The sequence below is a fragment of the Cavia porcellus genome, unplaced genomic scaffold (assembly GCF_034190915.1).
Source record: "Cavia porcellus strain 051 isolate PalLab524CR breed Dunkin Hartley unplaced genomic scaffold, mCavPor4.1 scaffold_15, whole genome shotgun sequence".
Taxonomy (NCBI): Eukaryota; Metazoa; Chordata; class Mammalia; order Rodentia; family Caviidae; genus Cavia; species Cavia porcellus.
The window spans coordinates 31,925,567-31,951,159 of record NW_026947498.1 but is presented as its reverse complement, the minus strand read 5'-3'; positions in this window follow the sequence as shown (position 1 = coordinate 31,951,159).

The following is a 25,593-nucleotide window of genomic DNA, read 5'->3' as shown; positions in this document are numbered from 1 at the left end:
GATTAAAGATGTGTTATATACATATACCAAATCCATACATGAAATAGAACTATTATGAGCTGCAAAGATGTACTAATAAAAATATTAAATCAATGTTTTACCTTTTTTCCTTTGTTTCTTTTTGAGCCAGGATTTTACTACGCAGTTCAGGTTGGACTTGAGTTCACTAATGTAGCCCAGGTGGGAATCCTTCTGTCTCAGCCTCCCTGGTGCTGGAGTTAGAGATATGTGCCACCATGCCAGATCTGCTTTTGTCCATTATCAAGTGCACGATATTATTTAGTACAAGTTGGAAACTCAACTAACTCCTAAACTATGATTTTTCATATGTCTGTCTTTAATGGACTGATCACATGGCCAAGCTTCATTATATTTGATAGTCCTAAGTGCTCCGCACAAGGTGGATCATTTTCTTCTTGTTTCTCTATGTAAAAAGTCTACTAACCTATCATTTATAATTTGAAATGCAGACTTTGCTTTCTTATAATGTTTTATTTTCTCATAGGATGCTAAATCTCACTTTGTTTCACTGCTTTGCTTTCTATTTAGCTAAGAAAACATGTTCATCTCCTTTAGCTTTATTAACTACAGAGCTGTGTATTCATTTCAGAGTTATACATGTCTACACTGGAACTTCAAGAACTCAGTTGTTAACATCACTTGCTGGAGAAGTTTCCATAAAGGTTATTATTACTTGATGTTATTTATTTGTTAATGACTCATCTGTTTGCTTATAATTTTATCAATTTCAGTATAGGTTATGTTTTGGAACATTATTTACGACTCAAGTTTTACTTTGAAGTAATTTTTCTCCATAATGTGCTCTCTACTTTTACTGAGACAACATTTAGAAAACAACATAAAATAACTAGTTTATATAAATCTATTTTTGAGAGTGTCATATATGGTATAATATCTGTTAAAATTAAATCATGTTATGATTCATTCGTAGAATTACTCAAACTGGAAATTTCACCTGTCCCAGTGAAATCATTGATGAAATAGTGAACACTATGAACTCCATATTATCTCAGGCACTTGGCTTTTAAAAATCCCAGCACATATAGTAATTTGAAACCACATCTTAAAAGTGTAACTGAATTAAAAAAGCTTTGTGGTCAGTTGCAGAAAATCTTCAAAAAATATTAACTGTGTTTTACCTAGACAAGTGTTTCCCAAAAATTAATTACTTCATTATAATTTATTATTATTTTTGCCATAGATTTAAAATCTTACATTATTATTTACATAATCTTTTGTAAATTGGCTCATATTATAATTATAGTACTTTTCAGTTGAAGCAAAACTTGTATAACTACAAGTGGAAAGAAATGAAAATCAAATTAAAAATTCAGTTTTTAAGATCTATCTTTCTCCTGACAGCCCCTACCTGGTTTGTTTATTTTTTGTTAAGAAAAGTTGTGTTAGCTAGTGTTAAAATATCTTAAAGGCATAATAATTATAAACTGATAATTTCCTTGAGTTCAAAAGAAATATTGAAAGAGATAAATTTTTCATGATACGCTTTAGTGCTAACTAGTGCTATAGCTAATAGTCCCTAACATTTGGTTTTTTGCCATGTGAAATGATATCAGTTCTATCAGAAAAGAATCATTATTAGGAATTTAGAAACTTAAACACCTAAACTAATCTTTAATATAATTGCACATGTTTGGAGTGATAAAGTTGCTAAAATACGTGAAGCCTAGCAATAAGAGAAAGGCACTTACTGAAATTTTGTCTAACTTGCTTTTAAATGTGCCTTTGTATAATACTTGCCACATTGTATCTACCAAAAATTAGATTGTCATTATTACCTGCACAGAAGAAATTCATACATGAAAATAACAGTGAATGCTCTATCAGGTTGAAAGCATGTGAGAAAGGAACTACACATTGATGCAGGTGAAACAATTAGTAGAGGAAATGGATTTATAGAGGCAGGAACCCTAAAACAAGGTGACAATGAGAATCTAAATTAGTCGAATTATATTTATTTATTTTTAACAATATATTGAGTTGCTGGGAGTCAAATCCAATAGCAAGTGACTTGCCACTATTTCTAGGCCTATTTTTATTGCTCTAATATTTAAATTTCCCCCAAATTATCATATGATATATACTTAATTAAGGTCTATTAATTAAGCAAAACATTTTCCTACAATTCTGGGGGAAGAAGTAAAAAAAAAAAAAAAACAAAACAGGTTTATTATTAAAGCACATAAGTGAACACCACAATTATGTGGAAATTTAAGTGATTTATAGTATTTTCAACATCAAATTCTTTGGAAGTTTTTTCTGTCCATTATTTCATGAGTTTTAAAAACTTTTCATGTGTTAAAAGCAATATGTTATTCCTGTATATTTTTGAAATATTAAAATGTGTCACACATGTATATGATTAAGCAATTGTTATAAAATCTCCACTCTAGGGAAGTAGATTTAGACAAATTTTTAATTGTGTTTTATGTTTACTTACTTAATGTGTTTGCCTATGCTTTAGAATACCTTCAAACTGTATTGTTTTTAAACACCAGTTTATCCCACAGCGCTGCTCCACACTATAGCCTTTGTGTTTTGTTAGCTTATCTTCCGTTCTATTAATTATTTATGCAAAGATCATGTAAACGTGCTTGGATCTAAGTCTTCTCTCAGTCTATGTGACTTAGCAATATTTAAAACATGAAAGCAAATAAAAGTTGTTCATTTGGAAAATACAGGAAGTTTATAAAAATCCTCTAAAGTTTATTTAAAAAGTAGCACACTTTTATTATTCTTGTTTAACAACTGATGTATTTTTGCATTTCTCACTGATAAGAGTCTGGGCCTCACATATTTTCATACCTTAACTCAGATGTGATGGCATGATTTAATCATAGCTAACTCATTTGGAATTATAGACTCTGAACACCTCCTGAGTATTGTAGGATTGTGTGTATTTGATTACGAGTCATTAAATATTTTACAAGATGACATTTGGTGAGCCCTTTTACGTATAGTCCAAGTCAAAAAACCAAACCAAACCAAAACAAAACAAAACAAAGCAAAACTAAAAAGAGGAAGTGAACTTTCTACAATAGCCCCAAGCATGTTTTATCTATTCTGGGAAAAAGTTGATTCACTGCAAATACTTCTACTCCAATATACTGACACATCTAAAATCTCTAACATTCCATAGCATCATTACATATCAAAAACAAGATACCTGCGTAATCTACCTTATGTAGGGAGAAAACAAAAGTGATAGATCATTATAATTCAGACTAAAATTTCTCTTTACATTTTGCTGCAGAGCTAGTGCTTTATAAATAAATAAAGTGATGAATTTTGGATCTTCCAGTGAAGTTTCAAATCCTGGTTCTGTCATTCATTGAGTAACTTTTGAAAAACATCTGTAGAAATGTATGATATTTCTACAGCTCATTTTTATTCAATACAAATTCAAAATATTTACAAAATTTCATAAAATTATTGTTAAATAAATGATTTAATTACTATTAAATGATTCTTGAGAATGAGTGATCACTCAACAAATGGTAGTTCATATTATTATTTATGACACCCCATGTGATTCATTTATTTTACATTTTTCTCTCCCACTCCCTATCGCTCTCTCTTTCAACTGTTTTATGAATATTTCATTATTCTTAGGAACTATGTTCACTTTGTTTTTGTATGGGGCATCGAACGGATGAGCATGAGCTGGCAAGGCAGGAGATTATGCCGCTGAGTTAAATCCCGGGCTATGTTCACATTTTAACTACTTTCTTTATCAATTGAGTTTCATACCAAAAATCACTTTTGAAGCAAAAACAGAGAGATCAAGTAACTATATGTAGGCGATTAAAAATTATTTTTCCACTACTCATCTTAGGTTCACGACTGAGATCGGCAAATTATAATGACAAAGTGTAGAAGAAGAGAGAAGGAAATGCAAGTTAGTTAACATATTCATTGTGCCTAAACATGGGACTTTCAGTGATGAGTACCTCAGACAGGAGGTTGAATTTGCACCTCCATGGCATCTTTTTTTTTTTTTTTTTTTCCTTTTTATGGTACCAGGGATCGAACTCACGACTGCCTGCTTGCAAGGCAGGCACTTATGCCACTGAGCTAAATGCCACCCGGCCTCCTTCCATGGCATCTTAACAAAGTACAAAACTTTATAGAGATGCAATAGGACAATAGAAGAGAACATTGAGCTTCCATGGCTAGAAAATGGAATTAATGGAAAGTAAGAACTATTTGGTAAGATTTGTTATGTTACATCCAGATGGGTCTGAAGTTGCCTGGTGATTAACTTCTGTACTACGAAGTACAGAGCAAAAAGACACTTTCAAAATTTATGTTGTGTTTTTGGACAAATAAGGAAAGGGCAAAATATTTTTCTTGTGCTTGCATCTTTGTAGGTGCTTTTAGTTCAGAAAAAGTTTTATGTTAAAGTAATATATTTTGATGCAGTGTATTGAGCTATATTTCATGCACATTTTTTATTTGTTTTAGAAAAAAATGTATATATATATATATATATATATATATATATATATATTAGGCTAACTATAGTGCTTTGAAGTTTTAAGTGTGTAATAAATAGGAATTAAGCAAATAAATGGATATTATAATGTTTTATTAGCTCCCTATATATTTCATTTCTACTTTTAGTCCATTGTGTAGGTAGAGAAAGTTAATGAATTTCACTTAAAATAGACTTTGTACTATCAGACATTAGACACTGCTATTGTGTTTGGATATTTTTGTGTCTATCCTCCAAGAGTTCACATGTGGAAGATTAATTTGTGAAGGCATCGAGAGGATGCAATCTACTTACTGTGTTAGAGATGCAAACTTTGGGATGCCATTAAGATTAGCTAAGGGCCGTGGAGTGGAGCCCTCATGATTACTAGCAGCTTTATAGGAAGAGGGAGAGACAACAGAAGAAACTCTGAAATCGCCTTTCTATTGAAGTACTATTTACTGTATTAATTTGAGACTGAGATAATAAGTAGACCCTCACTACATGCAGGCCAATGATCATTGCAAACTGCGAGCTAAATAAACCTCTTTATTCATAAAGTTACCCAACTTCAGATATTTCATTACAGGACAAAAGGGACTACTATGCATTTTCTCTAAAATCAAGCATTAATGTATAATACAAGTTTTTGATATAGTCAAATTCATAGCACATACTTGGTTTGATCTATAATTTTTTATACCTTGATGAGATATATCACAATTAAATAGCCAAAGGTTATTTGAGAATTAAATGAAAAAATATAGCTATTTAGTTTTCCCTAAAGAAAAAACATGTGTCACATATTATTTTTGTTGGAAAATAATATATGGTGAAACTTGCAAATCAAAGACTGACATCAAGATCAATGAAGATAATTAAAAATTAGACAACATAAAAAATTTCAGAAATAACCTGTGATTTCCAGAAATGAAAAATATCACAGTATGTTCTCAAAGTTTCATAGATGGAGTGTAATTGAGTATAACTGAGGCAAAGGACCAGGATCAGTGGCATGGAGCCTGTCTGGCAAGCACAAGGATGTGAGTTTGATTCCTGAAGTGTCATTATAAAAGTAGGTGAAAAAACATCAATTTATGTAATGGTACAAATATGTGATCTTTATTGAACTGTATGCATGTCAATTTGTGTATCACTTTATATTTCTCATTCATCTACATTCTAAGTGACATGTTAACAACTGGTAATCAATAGTATGTGCTTTCTAGTCAGTCTTAAGTCCTTAGAGATTGAGGAATGAAGGAGAGTGCCATTTTATTGTTGCATTTGAGTTTTTTGCACTGATCTCTGTATTCATTAGCTACATGTAATGCTGCAAAATAATCTACTCTAAAAAAAAACACATTAAGACAATTACTATTTATTTTATTTCAGGTAACTATGACTATTTATCCTATTTCAGGTAACTATGGGTTGGTTGTTGCTCACCTGGTGTACGTTGGGTTGATTAGATCTTGAGTGCAAGATCATATTGGGTCCAACTGTATTCCATATTGTTTTTAAATAAGTAAGCTATTCATGACCTTCTTGCCAATGGTGTTGCTAGAAGCATGGGAGTGCATGCTGTACTATAAGGTTTATTTCAAGTTCTTGCCAGTTGTCTTAGTTACCTTTTACCCTGCACTGAGACAAAATACCTGATGTCCAAAGTTGGGAAGGGAAAATTTATTTCTTACAGTTTTTGGAGGTTTCAGGCCATACTCAGTTGGCTCCAAAGCAAGATGACGTGGTGGGGCCACAGTTCATGGCAACAGAAAATAGCAAGGCAGAAACCAGCAAGAGAGAGCCATGCCTGTTTCTGCCATTACATCACATCCTGGCTCCATCCCTAGGCTAATGTAGCACTCACACCCCCAATTCAAGTGCTGGACAATGGACCAATCACAAATGCATAATGCAAATACATGAGCCCTGTGTGCTACCAACATAAACCATGACATTCCACCCCTGGCCCCCAGGACTCAAGTACATCATTTATACAAAAGACATTTAGTCCACCTCCAAGAGTTGCCAAAGTCCAAGCACTGCTAAAAAGTCCAAGTCCCAAGACTTCTCCAAGATCTATGGCAAACTCTTAACTGTAACCCCCTATACAAATGAAACAAGTTTAAACATTTCTGAAATGCAAAGGCACAAGATAAACATTACCATTCCAAAAGTTACAAACAGGGTAATATAAAGCATTGGATATAAAGCAAATCCAACATCCAGCAGGGCAAACATTAGGTCCTAGACTTCCATGCTCAGTATTTGAAGCAATCTGGTTACAAGCTCCAAAAGGCTTGGGTGATTCCAATGTCATGGCACTTCCAGGGATATTAGCTCCTGCAGCTTCTCTCTTAAACCAACTCTGCTCACTTTTTGCAGGTTTCCTTAGATGATCCACATTCCTGGCTTTTCCAAACTTCTAGGGTCTCCACTGCACCTTTGGCCTCACCCTTACATCTTTACATAATTTCCCTCTCAGGGGCACACTCCTTGCCTCCCAGGCCCTTTGTAATTGAAGTGGAAGCCCTTATCCTCAGAATTTGAGCATTTTCCTTGCACCTAAAATCCACTCTGGCCTAGGTGTGGAGCCAGGAATCCACCACGTGGATGCTCCCAAAGTTTGCTACCATCTGGAGCAGTAGCCAGGCTTTTTTCTCTGTTGGCTGTAGGGATCAATTGCCTGGATCACTGGGCTTTGTGAACCTGATTGTGAAGAAAAGGTTCTCTATGTTGCCGCCATTCTGCAACCTTATGTGGTTGCTGCCATTCTGGAACCTTACGTGGCCTCTGTCACCATTCTGGAGCAGAGTGCTTTTCAGCTTTCTCCTCTGAGCAAATTCTTTCACTTTTGCAGTTTTGGGGCTGCAAAGGGTGGTAACCTGCTGCTTCCTTGTATGCCCTGGGGCCATCTTTCTTATCTCTCTGTTTCTCCTCAGCAATCAAAGTCTCAACTCTGTCTTTACAATCCACAGCTTTACTGGAGTTTTCCTTCTGGCCAGACTCACAGTATTATAAAATATCCTGCTGGGCTCTTTGCTCTTGATTTGCAACATAAAACTGGCTAAAACCCCCCAACAATAGCCATGCCAATGCCTCAACATTTGACTGCCTTGAAATTTCCTTTTCCAGATTAATCAGTCCATTGTCCTTTATCTCACTCTTCAGCAAAGTGTCTGGGCATGAGTAAAATGCAGACAAACTTTCTGCCAAGATATAACACATGTCCTGGGGAGTCCAACAACAAATGCCATCCTTCTTTCCAGCAGAAACCCCCCAAATCTGGTCTTTACCATGAGGCTTTCTTTCAGCCTTCTGGCTTCCTGAGATCTGACCAGAATCTCCTCCAGCTCTATGCATCCAGGTGACATGTCTGAACCTTTCCAAACTCTGCCCACAAGCCATTTCCAAAGACTCTCGAAAAACATGGTCAGGTATAGTCACAGCAAACTACTCCACTGCTGATGCCAAATTCTGTCTTACTTACTTTTTACTCATTGCTGAGACAAAACACCTGATGTCCAGAGTTTATTTCTTACAGTTTTTGGAAGTTTCAGTCCATACTCAGTTGGCTCCAAGGCAGGGAGACATGGCGGGGCCGCGGTTCACAGCAGCTTCAAATAGCTAGTCAGAAACTGGCAAGAGAAAGACATGCCTTCTTCCTGCCATTACATCACATCCTGGCTCCACCCCTAGGCCAGTGTAGCACTCACACTCCCAATCCAAGCACTAGACAATGAACCAATCACAAATGTATAATGCAAATGCATGAGCCCTGGGGGGCACCAACATAAACCATGACACCAGTCTTACACTAGTAAAGATTCCATTAACTAATACATCATGAAACTAAGAAATTTACAAGGGGCAAAATATCATCCTTGGAAAGAAATGGACTTATACCACCATTCAGGTGGGAAGGAAATAATTAGTAGCCAAAAAACATAAACATTTGCCATGTTTTGAATATATTACCTGCACAAGAATAGATACAGAAGAAGCAACTGGGAAACAAAAAGTTGGAAAATGATCTATTGAACCACAGGAACTAGAAAACATCTAATAATGGGAATATTTAGTAAAGTAGTCATATAGTTTTTTATTTTTTCCCGGTGATAAGAAAAGTGTGTCATCTGAACTTGGTGGCATATGCTTGTAATCTTAGAAGCTGTTAGGCAGTGTGAGGCCAGCCTGTGCTACACAAGAAAGTTCAAGGCCAGATTGCAGTACACAGTGAGGTCCTATCTCAAAAACGAAAAACAAAAAAAAAAAAAAAAAGGAAGAAGAAGAGGAGGAAGAAGAAGAAAAAGAAGGAAGAAAAGAAAGAAGAAAGATGAAAAGAAAGAAGGAAAGAAAGAGAGAGAAAGAAAAAGAAAACCATTTTATTTGAAGTACCCATCATATATAGAGACTATCGAAATAGGTAAGGTAACCTAATGAGAGAGTTAAAGCCATTCTCCTCCTTGCTCTTCAACCATCTTATCACCTCCTTATTTTTTTTTTTTTTGAGCAGTTGGTTCTCCTGGAAGAGCCTGTCATGCTGGCTCCCTGATATGTACTTGGCTGTTCTCATCATCAGAGGAGCTCAGGACCTCATTGTGACTGAGGATGGCTGTGATACATTTCAGGGGAGCCCTGCTCCTTATCTTAGTTTTGTTTTTTGACCCCGGGAAAAAATCTTCAACCTATTATTACAGATCCTTTATCCCACTGACATAGACTTTCTAGCTTACACTGCTGATCTTTGGGCCTTCCCAGTACAGATCCATGAAATAGACTTTCATGAGTCATTGTTGTGAGGTCTAGGTTTTCAGCTGAACTCATGGTTATTGCCATGTGATCCAGGCTCTTGATTGGATTTTCTATGTCTCTAATGTATATGGACACATTTCCAGAAGTTTCTTTGTGTTTGATTCCTTGGGTGACCATTATAAATAACACTATAAATTACATATCCTGTATATATTTGTTCTCCTTGCAAACTCCTGAATATGACAAAAATTAGTACCAAGAGAGTGGGGTCATTGCTGTTATGTTGCCTTGGCACATGGCTTAGGAGCCTTGGAAGTTAATTTTGAGAGACTGGCCAAAAATACCAGCCCTTATGTGCTTTAAACTACACTGGAGATTCTGGTTGGAACCTGGAAAATCAGAGTACTGACGGAAAAGCTGCCTGTTAAAATGAAGCTCGGCAGGCTTCTACTGAGAAAGACTGCCTCGATTGCTGAATTCCAGGTAGTATATTGTATTTTGGCTGAAAGTAGGTTTGTATTCTGCTTATACTTAGAGATATTACCTGGGTGGTAGGAAAATTTTAGTACAGTATATTGTTGGGATGGTACCACGGTTATTACTGAGAGGTCTCAGTCAGATCTATGTTGGAAATTTACAGCAAAGAACCAGTAGAGTAATCTGAAGCATTTGGCCAGATGGAAGGCTCTAAAGTAACTGTGGGTTGCAAAGATGAAACAGAGAAGAACACAGTTGTTTAGAAAGACAGGACAATGGAGAAATGAATTGAAGACTTTCACCTGAAAATAAGAATATATGTGGAGTTCAGTAGATTACTTAGGATGCTTTTCAGTACTATAATGCCCTGTTATTAAAGTAAATGGGAAATTGCAACCTAATTCAGGCAGAATGACAAATGGTCCAGAATGTCCAGGAATGAAAGTATGGGTCACTCTACCAGGGAAAGAACGAAGACCTGCTAAGGTACCTGCTGAAGGCCAAGGGAATACAGAATGGGTAGTGGAATAAGGTAGTTCTAAATACTAGCTACAAGCCCATGATCAGCTACAAAAAGGGGATTGTAGTTGGTATTTCTCCTCAAAGAACGTTCTAATGTAATGTAATGTTGATAGACTTAATGTTGTTTCTTGGGGATTATTAAACCTGAATTGTAATTTGGAAGTAATGAAATGATAAGAGTAAACATAAACTAAAGAAAATTTGCACCCTATTCTGGTGAGGGAATTAGTGCATTTCTGTTTGTACATGGGACAATCATAACATGTTGGGTGCAATTATATGTACTTGTATCTGGAGACTGCATTTAAAGAAATGTGTCCAGTTGCCAACCTAACAAGGGATGGATTGTAGTGGTTGATTGTGCCAACTTGAGATATTTACAAGCTTAATTAAATTGGCTTAACAACTTATACCCTATGGTATACATTAATGTTTGTTTTACACTTGGTACACTCATATCTGGTGCTTATATATTTATGACTGACATCTCTTTGTCTTGGATTATTCCCTTAACAAGTACATAGTGACCTTCTTTGTCTCTTCTGATCAGTCTTGGCTTAAAAGCCACGTTTTTAGCAAATAGCTCTTGCTTTGGGGGGATTCTATCACATGGAATGTTGTTTTCTAACCTTTAACTTTCATTCTATGAATTTTGTTTTGTGCTTTTATGTTTCTTTTATGCACCATATTGTTAAATCTTGTCTCTTGATCAATTCCGTCTTTCTATTCCTTTTGACTGATGAATTGATGTCATTTGCATTGATGGTTATAACTCATATGTATTGACTTGTCCTTGTTATATTACTTTCCACTTGTTCCAGTTCCATTATTTTCACCTCTGTTTTAACTACATGCCTTGCCTGGTAGATTTATTCTATTGGGATTCATGAATCATTATCTTCATTTTTTGTAGAATACCTTTCTGTATATTTTGTAGCGCTGGTTTGTGATTAAGTTGAAACTTTGTACTCAATCTAGAGTGGCATGTAATATTGAAAGAGGGGGCAATTAGATAAGAAAAAAATTATTGTGGGCACAGAGGGAGTCACCACAAAGAAGGCTGTGGTGGCTCTCTGCAGACAAAAGGCAGGTTCTACTTGATATAGGCTATGATGGGGGAAAGGCTCTGGGCACTGATATGAGCTGATTTATTTCATGAGAGTGCAGGAGAGGGGGAATCTTTACAAGCATGAGCTTTGGCAAAGACTTTTGGAAGGAAGAAGCCCTAGGGGCTTCTGGGAAGAAAGAGTTATGCATTATCAGGGCACAGTTTTGAACCTTCGCCATGATGATTGTGCTGTCTCTCTGAAGGGGGAATCTATCAGTTTGAGGTTGTGAATTTCTTCATGTGTTCTTTTTTTATTAACAAATCTTATTTATCCTTCAAGTTTGTAATATAATTTGTGGGGTATATCAATTTTGGTTGGAGGTTGTTTCCTTGTAGGGCTTGAAGTACTTCATTTCATTCTCTGCTTAACTTAGGGATTTGGTTGAGAAATTTGTTGTGATTTATTTCTTTTCTCTAATAACTCTTAATATTTTCATCTTGTGTTGAATTTCTTAAATCTTGATTATTATATAACACAATGTATTCTTTTTCTTTCTGATCATGACTAATTGGAGTTCTATATATGTCGCTTATCTGTAGTCAAATTCTTTTTCCATGTTTGAGTAGTTTTCTGCTGTTACTTCTGTGAAAAGCTATTTTTATGTTTTTGTGTGATTTTCATAGTTTCTACCAGTCTTTTTTTATTCTTCTCTGCATTATTTAGCTGCTATTGAATTGACTTTTCCTGGTCCCTTACTATTTTTAAGAAGTCTTTCATTTGATGATCATTAACTGCAAACTTATCTTTTAGATCTGATATATTCTATCCTTAGATTGGTTGATTCTGTTCTGTATACTTTGAACAAAAATTTTAATCTTCCAAATATCTGTTGAAATCTTCTTCGTGGAATCTGGATATATTTTGCATTCATAATCTCCGTTATTTACCTAACCTCTATTTTTAAAAAATCTGTACCTTCTCTAGATTCATTACCATTTTCTTCATTATGGTAACCATCTCTTAATTCTCATGAAATTGTTCTGATTTATCATTTTCTAGAATCTCATTTATCTACTTTTCTGCTTCCACTGCTACTATTTCAGAAGTTTTAGCCATGTGACTTTCAGTTTCTTTTTTCCAACACAATGCCCTTTGAATTTGCCTTAGGTGAAGCGGAGTTCTGATGTTACATCTGGCTGTTTTGTCTTCTCGATTTCTATTTCTTTATTTTCTACACTGATGCTTGTAAATTATTTATAATGGGTTTATTTATAATAATATATATAAGTATATATAATATATAATAATATAAAGCTATTTATAATAGCTTTATTATTTTTTTTTCCAGTACCAGGGATTGAACTCATGACCGCCTGCTTGCAAGGCAGGTACTTATGCCGCTGAGCTAAATCCCCAGCTTTATTATTAGTTTTGAGATTTCATTAGCAGATGACCACTTTTCAGAGCTATCTCTCTTGTAGTTGTGACAGGGTTTTGGCTTTTGAGTTGGTCCCGAGATCTTGCCTCTTTCATTTGTTAATGATGAGAAGTCGCTGCCTACCACCCAGTTCATTGGTACTGGACTATAATATTGTTTAAGACTCATAAACAGTCTTGATATTCATATACAAGGAAAAGCAATTCATCACAAAAACTTTGACAAATACAGTACAATCAGTAATACTACAGTCTACAAAATGACAAATTGTGGTAACTGTTAATTTGCTACGTTTAACCAGAGATACAAGGTTTATAGTTATAAGAATCTACAGCAAATAATATATATATATATATATATATATATATATATATATATAAAATTTCCTCTCAATAAAGGATTTTCCTTTCAGGAGAAAATTTTTGAAAGGATAAGAGGAAAAAATGAAGAAATGAAAGAAGAGAAAGAGACTAGAAGAAAGGTTGAAGGTTACCCAAGCTTTGTGAGTCTGGTAAAGAAGACAGGAGGGAAAGAAAGAAGGAAAAAACAAGAACTAAACAGAAATACTAAAAACAATGTTTGCACTAATGAAGAAACAAAAACAAAAAGTCAAGAAAAAGAAAAGAAGAAAGAGATTTCCGCAGCCACAGTAAGACTGTGGTTTTCCTGGGTCTATAGTTTTGTGATAGTTTCCGATTCAGGATATGTCTCCCTGTCATTGATAGAGAAAAGATGCAGACAGTTCAGATCTATGCTAGATGATCCCACTAAGCCTGCTGTAGGAAGGTGCTGATTCTTGTGCTTTCAGCTCTGCAGAAGTTCAGGCTGATTCTGGGTTTTGGTCGTGGGGCTGGAGCCTAAACTGTTCATCCTACAACACTCTGGGTGTCTATTTCTGGCCTGCCTTTAGCACCATGGATAGCTCCCTTTGTTGCACCTCACCGGGTCACAGGGAGACCTGAGGTGAAGCCAACTCATAGCTACTCCAAATCCTGAGTTGGCAGTTCTGGAAATGTAATTTGATCAGGGACTTGCTCCACAGGCTTCCTGGCCTGGAATTATTTACCAACTATTGTAGCTCAAAATATGCACAATCCCTTCTCTGGAGTCCTTCACATTGTCTTTGTAGTTTCAAGACACTTCTACACAATGAACCAGGAGTCAGAGAGAATCTCTAATCTTACAATGGGAGTTACTTTCCTTGAAACTCAACTAAAGAATAATTTGTATCATTATCTCTTTAGCAAATAAATCACTTTAAAAATTATTTCAAGCTTGGCTTTTTTGAGAACTCACTTATTTTGTGTTTCAGTTGATGCGTATTGGTCTGGTACTCAAATTTACATTTGTTTGTGTTTGTTCTGATTGTAATTAAAAACAATGCAATAACAATAGAGACACCCTGCCGTCTTTTGGCAATTTCATGTTGTTTTCTTTTTATTGTGTTATTGTTAGCCTTTTTAAAGCATTAAGTAAATGATTGATTTATTTAGAGGCTGTCATAATTTTTGATATTTTAAAGTTTACACATTACAATTTAAAGATGTATCAGTTATATCAGCGTCATAATTAAGATGGTCTTAGAAACTCATTTTTCTAAAAATAAAATTTCTTAAAACAACATTATACTGTAGGGAGCTATCTCTTTGGTAGTGATTACATCAGCGAAGTCAGATGTTCAAAGATCCAGAATAGAATAAATGAGACTAGACTGGACTTTAGTTTGATTAGCTCATTTAGGTAATCTCTAATGCAACCTTATCTATTAAATGAAGACAAATTTTTTTCTGTTCCAGTAATATTCTCAAAGAGTGTGGTACATCCAGAATGGAGTCCATATGGCATCAGAATATTTCCACTTGAACAGAGTAGATGACCTAGATTGAAGGTCTTTAGTAAGACAAAAGCAATACCATGCTACTTATTAGGTGAAAAAAACAAACAAAACAAAATCATTGGCAAAATGTGGTGTTCATGCAGACTTTTGTAAACCTGTCAGAAATATAAGTGAAAGAGAAAAATAACCATGACATCTATAGTACAGGTAAAAATTATTCACAGTCTATCTGGCCAAGTAAATCGAAAGCCCTCAAGAAAAAATAGAAAACATTTTAGATTTTGAATCTGTCCCTCAGGTTCTTTACTTACCTTTGTATTAGTATGCAACAGAAAGACAGTAATCTTTTATGGAAATTTAGGAGATTCTCACATAAAACAAAATAAAAAAATAAAATTTCAACAAAAAATTTTTAAAAGCAGAAAGAAAGACTTTGTTTAAGACTATTGCAGGAGGCGAGAGAGCAAGAGGTCTGCTTCTTACACAGAAACAATATGTAGGAGGATTTTAAGCAATGGTGATGAAGTAAAAAAGGATTAAAGGATTAGCAGGATTTTAAATACTGGGACAAAACGCCTGACATAAACAGTGAGAACGCTGGTTAATTTGATTAAGCTATTTATGTTTTCTGATTGACCTTTATGAAAGTTAGGCTCCTAAATTCCCACAGAGATTATGAGATAGAGGTAGTATATTTCTTAATCATTGTATTGTAAGGGAATGACTCTCATGTCTTTAACAAAGACATCCCTAGGTTATGAACCTGTCAAGAGAAAGAAAGAAAATTTATATCTCAAAGCATCAGAGCTACAATTTACGTTTTGTCAATTGAAAGCTTAAAGAAAAAGGAAGTGAAAACCTGTAGTCAGGAAGAGAACTTACTAAAATTTAGACAAACTAGTGATGATCTGAAAATTGTCATAATAAGAAGATATGGTTAGAATGATTAATGTGAACAGAATAAAAAGAACGTGGGGTGAAAGAAAAGAACAGGTTTGTTTGCTTTGCAAAATTCACTCGCTGAAACAACTACTCAAAAGCTACTTTCCTAATTCACTGTACATTGTAAAATGTATTATAACAAAGAACTCATTCCTGTCTTTTGTGAGTTTACTTAATAATAGGAATACATATACATCATTAACTTTACAATATAATCAAATTGAATAATAATAGTTTCAGAAATGTTACAGAAGCAAAAGAAATATTATTCTCAAGATGACTTTCTGTGCTGTGTGTTACAGCACAAGTTTCTAAACTCAGCTGCTAATGACAGTGAAAGGGAGGCAGGAAGTTCTCATGTTTGAGTCCAGTCAGGACTACATTGAAAGTCTTTGTCACAAAACATAAAGAGATAAATTTGTGGCTTAGTGGAAAATGGTTAGGAAGGCAAAAGGCTCTGTGTCCAATCGCCAGTAATGAAAAATAACATTATTTGTATAAAGAGATAGCATTTGACTGCTAAAAAGAAAGATCGGAAGATCAAAAGCAATGGAAGTACTCCTATTAAAATATTAGTATAAAGATATAATTTTAAAATATATTTTGAAATACAACTTTAAAAATTGTTTCTGTGGAGATTTATTTTGGTGCTATTCATCTATTTATTTAAATAAAATGTCTATAGAGTACCAGCTATGTAATGCATCTTCTAACCATTGTGAATTCAAAAACAGATAGTACACTATTGCTTCAAAGTCTTCATGGATTCAAAAATGACAAATAAACCCAATTACAAGGGCAAAAGGTAGGTATTATAACAGGAAATACATGAAGTACAAACACATAAAAAAGAGAGACAACTTCTATGTCAGAGAATGCTTCAAAGATTTTTGAAAAATTCAGAAGACTAAAGAGCTTTTGTAGCCAGCCCTGTGTTGACAAACTAGTCAGGAAAAATATGAGAATGAGCAAATATGAGGTTTATGGGAAGTAGGGAGAGGAAATATTGCAGACATATTTGATTTTTGATGTTCAATTCATTCCTCAAACAAAAATCAAAGTGATTATTTTGAAACATGGATAAGTTAATGCTATTTGCCTAACCCATTTGGTAATTTTCTGATTTATTTTGAATATTTATATATTATCATACTTTTGATATGTGGTTACATAATTTAGATTTACATTATTTTGTATGTCCCACAAAACCTGTTCTTGCTTCTCCCACACCCAATTTTAGCCTCTTTCTCTACTTGCCTGCTTCAAGTTTGAGAATGCACTGCTCTCTATCCTTATTACATAACTGAATTTTCTTTATCCTTCATCTCAGAAGATTAATGTCACTTCCCCATAGAATATTTCCCAGAACATCATATGTAAATATCCCCATCATCTGCCATTTTTAGCTGCAACAGGAATTAACTTCCATTCTGAACTCATCAAAGTTTGTGATTATTTTAATCATTATTTATCTGCATGCTTCATACATTTCATAAAAATCAGCAACATTCTATATTTATGAAAATATTCTGAATGAGTAAATGGACAAATTTATCTAGAGTTCAGAGAAGAGAAAATTAGACAGAAAATATTACACATAATATAGCAATGCTTGGTTTTATATTTTGAAAAATTAAATAAAAGTGAAAGGCTGATATTTATACAGAATGTAAGGAACAGAAGAAGGGGAAGTGAAGGAAACTATCGTGTTTTGAAGAGATATTTTATGTATTTCCAACTTACAGTATGCAGAAAGTTTATATATTAAAAATTCATTTATATAAAATATGTCTTAAAAATTGAAGACAAATTAAGTGAACCAATAAATGCAGTTATATGACTGTGCAGATGAAAACAATCTGCAGTAGGACGAACAACATAGTATCTTGTCTGCACACTTTTTTCTTTTCAGAGACGATCTTGCTATATAGTTTAGGCTGTCTTAGACTCACTATATAATCCAGTGTGGCCTTGAATTAGTGACAATACTTGTGCCTCAGCCTCCCAAATGCAGGATTACAGGCATGTGCCGCCATGTACATACTTAAAGGAAATGTTTAGAAACATAACAAATCTAAGATAAAACTTTTTCCTTATTATTGTCCTAATTATATTTTCATGATGTTTAAATCTTTGTTTTATAGTAAAGAATGCAATATTTTTAGAATTTTCAGTAAAAGTGAAGGAAAAAGTGTGACATTTTAAATAGTTGACAAAATTCAATACCAATGAATTTGTTGGTGATGCATCTCCTAATGGGCTTTTGTTTCTTTTTGTAAAAAAAAAAAATATATATATATATATATATATATATATATATACACATATATATATATATATATTTGCTGGGATTTTTCCACTGAAAAGATCTAAAATGAATGGGAACACAGTGGTTATGAACACCGACATCTACATCTACATCTACATATTATGTTTTCTATATATTTTCATGCAGTAGCAGTAATCGTTGTTGTTTGAAAAAAGTATCTTGTTTAAGGTTTAGTGTAAGAAATATGCAGAAAATGCATAGTTTGCAGTGCTGAAAATCAAGGGAGGTATCAGCGTGGTTATGCAAAAAATCATAGCTGACAATCTCAAAGGGATCCCGCTTTGAAAGATGAGGTTAATGTAAAGATTAAAAATATACTGAAATTAATTTAAACTATTAATTTTCCTCATTCAGTTAAAAATGACTTTTAAAATGTAGGAAATGAAAAGATGAATAACCTCTCATTATTGAGGATAGTACGTATTCCAATAACCAAATAAGAGAATCAGTAATAAAAGGTGTAAAATAAAAACTTTTCTTCCTTTCCTCTGAAAAATTCAATTTAGATATCAGAACAACCCTGCTTTCTAAGTTTAAGGTAAAAAAAAACCCTCTCTGTATATGGATTTCAATTAATTTATAGAGGAAAAGATAGAATTAAAGTCAGCCTTTGAATCAACTAATGCATTAGTCAGCTGTCCCGTTGCTGGGTCAAAATGCCTGACACCTACAAACTCAAGAAGAGGTTTAACTTAGCTCACTGTTTTCAGAGTAAGGAAATTCTAGGAAGTCTCCAAAGCAGAAATATAATGGTGAAAGGGCAGTACAAAGCAACGTTGATGGCTGTTAGTTTATGGCTGCCATGAATGGAGGGAAAAGGTTTCAGAGAAGAATGGATGAGGGAGCAGGCATAGATGGCCAAGGTAAGTACAACCTGAACTGTGCTCACCATGCAGATCAAAAGGCAATTAAGTTGACACTGCACTTTCCCCACCATATCCCGCCCCTTGCTGTTCTTATACCCAAACATACACCTTAAAACCTATTGATTTCCAAGTAAAAGCAGCAATGTGTTCTTTATTCTAACAATTAATACAGCTACCCCTGTGTACAATCAGAAACACAGCATCAAACATTTTTCAAAGTTCCAAGTCAGAGTATCTTCTAACATTCAAGGCTTTTTTAGCTGTGAACCTGTAGAGCTCCAAAGCAAATTACAGTACAGAAGACCAAAACACAGTAGCACAGTGTAAATATTCCCATTCTAAAAGGGAACAGTAGGGGTAAAAAATTGGATCAAAGCAAGCCTGAAACCCAATAAGGCAAAGAAAAATAATATTTGTAGCCCTGCGTCCTGCATCTGTGTCTCACAGTGGTAAAATGTGATTCCAAATGGCTTGGGTGATCCCACTCCGATGACTTTACTGATAACTTACAGCCTACCACTTTGCTTAGCAGAAGTCCCACCTTCCTGACCTCTCAGACTTCCTGGATTCACCACTGCACCATATATTTGGCTTTATTCTCATAGTTTCACCCATCTCCTATGACTACCTGCTTGGCCTCCCAATATTTCTTTGAAATATTGGTAGATGTCTCCCAATCCAACATCATATCAAAAATGCCAACTTTGCCATAAGTGTGGGCAGTAACCAAATGCTTTTATTAATCACAGCTACAACATCCTCCAAAGTGCCTACATGGCTGCATACAGTGAAAGGAATCCCAGGGCATAGGACTCAGGGTTCTAATCCAAAATGAAAAGTTTACATTTTTTGCACCTTTGAGGTTTTGGAGAGCGAGATCTTGATGAAACTGAGATATTTTCAAGGAGTCTGTCTTTCATCTTGTCGTTATATAACATACTTAGTTTACATTGAATGGTGATAATTTCTTCAGAAATTATACCTTTTTTGACTCCAAAATTATATATAGATCCATTTCCATGAAAAAATTTCTTTCAAATATATTTCTCTCCCTCTTATCCTCAATTCTTACTATAAATCTGACGAAGAGTAGCCAGGAATATCTTATGGCAGAGCCTGAATGTTAATTGTTTTGAAATTTACTCTACCAGGTTAAGTAGTCTGCTGCCTTTAATCTTATTCTTTGGTGAGATCCTATGAAATGTGCAAAATACAGATAAATTTCCTGCTGAATTGTAGTACACATGATTTCTTGCCCAAATGCTAGGATACTCCTTGCTCCCAACTGAAACCTCCTGAGCTGAGACTTTTGCTGTCTGAATTGCTACCAGGATTCTGATCTAATCTCTCATCACAAACTCCCATCAGGGCCCTGCTTGTAACAATCAAAAGACTTTTCTAGCCTGCATTTTCAAATCTCTCAAAAGTCCCCACAACCTAGTTCCGAAAGCTACCAAACTAGATGTATAAGTATGATCACAGCAACAATCCCACTCTAAAATTTTCTTATTAGTGAACTTTCTTGTTACTAGGACATGTTGCCTGACACCAATAAATTGAAGGAAAGGCTTAATGTAGCTCTGTTTCTGGAGATTCAGAGTGTGGTTGGCAGCCCACACAATAGAACATTCCAGAAAAAATGCATGGAAAACCTAAGCTAGTAGGTTAATGAAAACAAGGAAACAAAGCACCAAAAGACTTCCATGGAGAAAGGGTACAAGGGAGAAGCCAAAGATCCTATCTCCATGCTACCAGGACCACTAATCTCTAGAGAAAATTGAAAAGTTAGTTGACATTTTAACCTAAAGCCCACCACTAAGTTAATGAGTGCATTAAATAAATCTTAGAGGATCATTAAAAATATTTTGTGATTGAATGTGCTTATTCTCCTTCAGTTACTTTCTGGTTTCAAGATTTCAATGATTAGAAAAATAAAAGCATAATAAATAGATAATAAATAATAAATAGAAGCAACTTGTTCTTCAAAATTAATCTGGGGTTGTATTAGACATTTTCATATCACTGGAACCAAATCCTGAACAATTGTAATTTAAAGGAAGACTTATGGTTTTTATAAGATTCAAACTAATTTGGCTGGTTCCAACGCAAAAGGGTATGGTAGAGGAAAGCTGCTCACCCCAAGATAAGGAAATAAACCTTACAAGGGCAGGACTGGGGACACAAATATTCTTTTCCGGTTCATTGCTCTAGTGACCTGCCTCCAAGTAGGCCATGTCTCCAGCAGCATCATTCATCAATAATGCTGATGCATCAGTGCCTCCTTGATGTAGTCCCCTTCTTAAAGCGCCACCTTGGAACATAACAGACTTCGTTGGTATATGTTAGATTTGCATAACAGAAATATTCATCAAAAAGCAGCAGAGCTAGCTCTGGTTCCTTTCCCTCCCAGGTTTTTCCTTGCCTATCACTCTTACATTAACTATTTTGCTTTTGGATCCCATTAACTTCTTCTGTTTCTTATGCTAGGGTTCACATGTGTAAGTTCAAACTATTCTGCCTATGAACATAATCTCCAGTTGTGTCCATTTACCTAGAGGAGCCTTGAGATTATTCTACTTTATAGCAGGGTAGATTTCCACTGCATGAAAATGCCATATTACTCTTGCTTTTTTTTGTTGTTGTTTTGTTTTCCTTTCACATGGAACAGCTGTTTTCTCTCCTTCAATTTTCAGTCTATGAATTTCCTTTCAAGTTAAATTGTTTCTTTTATACAGTATGTATACCGATGAATCTTGTTTCTTGATCCACTCTCCCTGGTCTTTTTATTACTGACCTGATGCCATCTATATTAAGGGTTACAAATGGCATAACATTTGTTTGTCTCTTCCATGCTCTTCTCCTGCTGTTGGTCTTCCAATTTCCTTCTTCATTCAATTGCCTGTCCTGTTTTGTGATCCTTCTCTGCTCCTGTTCCTGGAACACTGATCATATTTATCTCTCGAGAATAGCACTTGCTGTAGTGTTAGTTTTGTGGTCATGAATTATTTCAGTTGTTCTTTATCATGGAAGTACCTTATTTTTCTGTCAATTTTGAAAGATAGCTTTGGAGAGTAGATCAATCTGGGTTAGAAGTTGTTTTCTTTCAGGGTTTGAAACGCTTCACTCCAAACTCTTCTTGACTTGACAGTTCGTGTTGATAAGTCTGCTGTGATTCTGATTGGTTTTCCTTTATAAGTGATCTGTCTCTTTCCTTGAACAGCTTTTAATATTCTGTTCTTGTGCTGAATTTCTGGAATCTTGATTTTTATATGTTTGGGTGTAGATTTACTTGAGTTATGGCTAGTTAGAATCCTATATGCCTCACTTATCTGCTTGCCAGATCCATTTCCCATATTTGAGAAGTTGTCTTCTATTATTTCTGTGACTATTCTTTTAATTTTATTTGTGTTGACCCCTGCTTCTTCACTAACATCTACCATTCTTAAATAATGCTTCTTTGTGTCATCCTGCAGCTATTGAGTTGTAATTTCCTGGTTCCTTGTTATTTTTAAGAGAACTTTCCTTCCATGATCAATAGCTGCAATCCTGTCTTCAAGGTTTGAAAGTCTATCTTCAGTCTCTTTCAAATAGTTTTGCCAGCTTTTGACTGAATTTTTAATTTCCTGCAACTTTCTTTGAATCTGTTTCATGCATTGTAATTACTTTCTATATTCATTCAAGATTTCCATCATTTTCCTATGCTCCTTTTTCTGTCTCTGTCTTCTTTAGACTTGTTGAATAATTCTTTCAGTATGTTTGTGATTTTTCTTTTACCTGAGAAATTATTTCTGATTTGACTGCTTCTACAATCTCATGGAGTTGTTTCCTTACTTCAGATGTTATCCTCTCAGAGATTTCAGGTATATGTGACTTTCATTTTCTTCTATGATTATATCTTCAAGATTTTCTCTTTGTGGACTAGAGGTCTGATTTTGCCTTTTTGCTCCTTCATCTTGACATTCTCCTGGGTTCCTCCCAACAAACTGGTTGTAGGGCCCCAGGCACATCCCATATTGACTGCCCCTATGCAGTTTAGGGTGATGAGTCGGGCAACTGGGTTCCTCTAACTCCAGATTTACAAGGAGATAGCAGGGTGTGGAGTGGGCTTCTCCAGACCTATGCAGGTACTTCCTTGATGATCAGGGATGCATGGAGGTGGGGTTGCTTCTCTCAGCCTGTGTGTTTTATACTCAGATTCTCATGATGGCAGACACATAGAGGTGTGTTTTTCTGATTCTGCTAATGTATGATGGCTGTTTGAGGGAATCAGGTTCCTCTCATGGTGGCTTATGTATGCACAGGGCTTACCTGGCAGTGTGTCCCTGCTTCTGCTGGTTGCCTGCAGGAAGGATCCTTTTGGTGGTGGCTCCCTTAAGGTAAAGGTGGATCTGTTGGGTCTCTCTGCCTGCACTGGCCACCTGCAGGACATGGTCTTCTGGTGGCAGTGCACAGCAGGCAGAGGCAGAACTGCCTGGCTCTCTCTGCACATGTGGGGCGTGCCATTTTTTAAAAAAAATGTTATTCCACTTTCATAATCAAACATAGATCTAGATATCAAATTTTGGCACATCCAACTTTGTAAAAAACTCCTTAGAATGAAAGAGCATATATGCATCAAAACAATCATAGTGTCAAACTTCAATGTCTCATTTTCACAAATAGGTAAGTTGAAGAAAGAAAAGAAATGTAGCTATTAATCACACCTCATAACAATGAAATTTAACTTATAGTTCAGAATATTTCACCTAAAACTAGCAGAACATACCTTATTTTCACCAACACACAGAATTGAGTCCAACATATCACATAATAGGCCTTAACATATGTGTCAGTATTTTAATCTAATGAGTCCTAAGAGGATCATTACAGGGATACAACTACCAAAAAAACCAGCACAATAAATCACAGGAACTTTACAAAAACTGAGTTTGAATCATACACTTTTCAGTAATTCCTTGGTCAAAGAAATCAAGTAGAATTTTTTTTAAATTTCTAGAATGAAATGATAATGGCAAGCAATGCTGAGTGCCTGAATTGGTGGGACACATTGAGAGCAGTTCTAAAGGTAAGTTTGTAGCGGTGAGTGCTGACATAAGAAAAACAAAGCAATTTCAGAAACGTAAACTAAAGATGAACCTAGAATTCCTAGAAAATAAGAACAACTCAAATCTAAAATAAGTAGGATAAAACAAATACAAAGATTTGAATGAAAATTTAATAAAATAGGTACAAACATACAAAAGATCAATGAATCAATTTATTTCTAATAGTTCTAGTAAAATTAGAAATGATAAAAAAGTTACAGCAGAGCATTCTGAATTCCAAAGGATTACTGAAACTGTTTTAAAACTTTTATTCCACTAAATCATTGTCTAAAATAAATAGTAAAATTCCTAGACATCTATGACTTAACAAAATTGAATGAAATTATATTGAAACCCTAGAAATATATAGGAAACAATGACATTGATGCAATAATGAAAACCACATAGCCTAAGAAAAATACAGATTGTAATGGATTTACCATGGTATTACACTAGAACACTGGAGAAGAACGAATGCCCCTAGTCTTCAAAATTTTCATATAAGTCAAACAGAAGCACTGCTTCCAAACTCTTATTATGAAACTAGTAATCCCTACTAAAATGGCAAGAATATTGTATACAGTCCTAAAGAAGCAAAGCTTTAGTTCATGTGGAAAGAGACCCAACTAGCCAAAGCAATCCTGATGGGTGGGAATGGGAATAATAAAGGAATAGGCATCACATTGCTGGATTTCAAATTATGCTAGGAAACTATACTAACAAAAACAGCATGGTATTGACAGAAAAATAAGCATTTAGATTACAGGAATGTTTCTAGGTATCTTTACCCATCAGACTTTTGACAAAAAGGTCAAATGCATGTATTGGAGAAAATAACAAATGGTACTGATTAAATAGATCAGCCACATATCAAAGATTGACACAATGCATATCTTTCAGCCTGTATTAAAATCAAGTCAAAATGGATCAAAGACATAGATATAAAAACACAAACACTAAAACTGCTGAAAGACAGTGTAGAGGCAACTCTTGAAGCCATAAGCAGAGGCAAGAATTTTCTGAACAGAATGCCACTAGCACAGGAAAGATGATCAAGAATCAAGAAATGAGATTATACCAAATTAAAAACTTGTGTACAATAACAGAAACAGAGTGAAAGTAACCTATATAATGGAGACAAATTTTTTGAAATATTCTTCTAGAGAAGGGTTAATGTCTAGAATATTTAAAATAACAAATTGAGCCAGGTGTGGTAGTACACAGCAGCAATCCTAGCACTTGGGAACCTGAGAGAGGAGGATCCCCTTGAGTCTGATTCCAGACTGAGCTACACAATAAGACCCTGTCTAAAAAGAAATCATGTATTACTAATAAATAAATATACTCTAACAAACAAATGAGCCCTCTCCCCAAAAGGGGAAATGGACAGTTCTGAAATAAAAAAGTGCAAATAGTTAACAATATATGAAAAATTATTTTTCATTTTTAGTAATTAGAGAACTACAAATCAAAACAACTCCAAGATTCCATATTACTCCTATAAGAATGGCTATCATCAAGAATGAAGGAAAAATAAAGAGAATAGAAGGAAAAATATATGAGATCAATATATGAATACTTGTTTATAATAGTACAATTAACAGTAACTAAGTTCTAGAAACAGCCTGTATGTTCATCAACAGAAAAAAGTAAAGTAAAATTATGTATTTATATATGCAATTCAGACATACATAAGAATGAAATCTTGCACTTACAGGACACTAGATGGAATTTGAGATCATAATGCTAAATTAAACAAATCAATTAAATATTGTTAA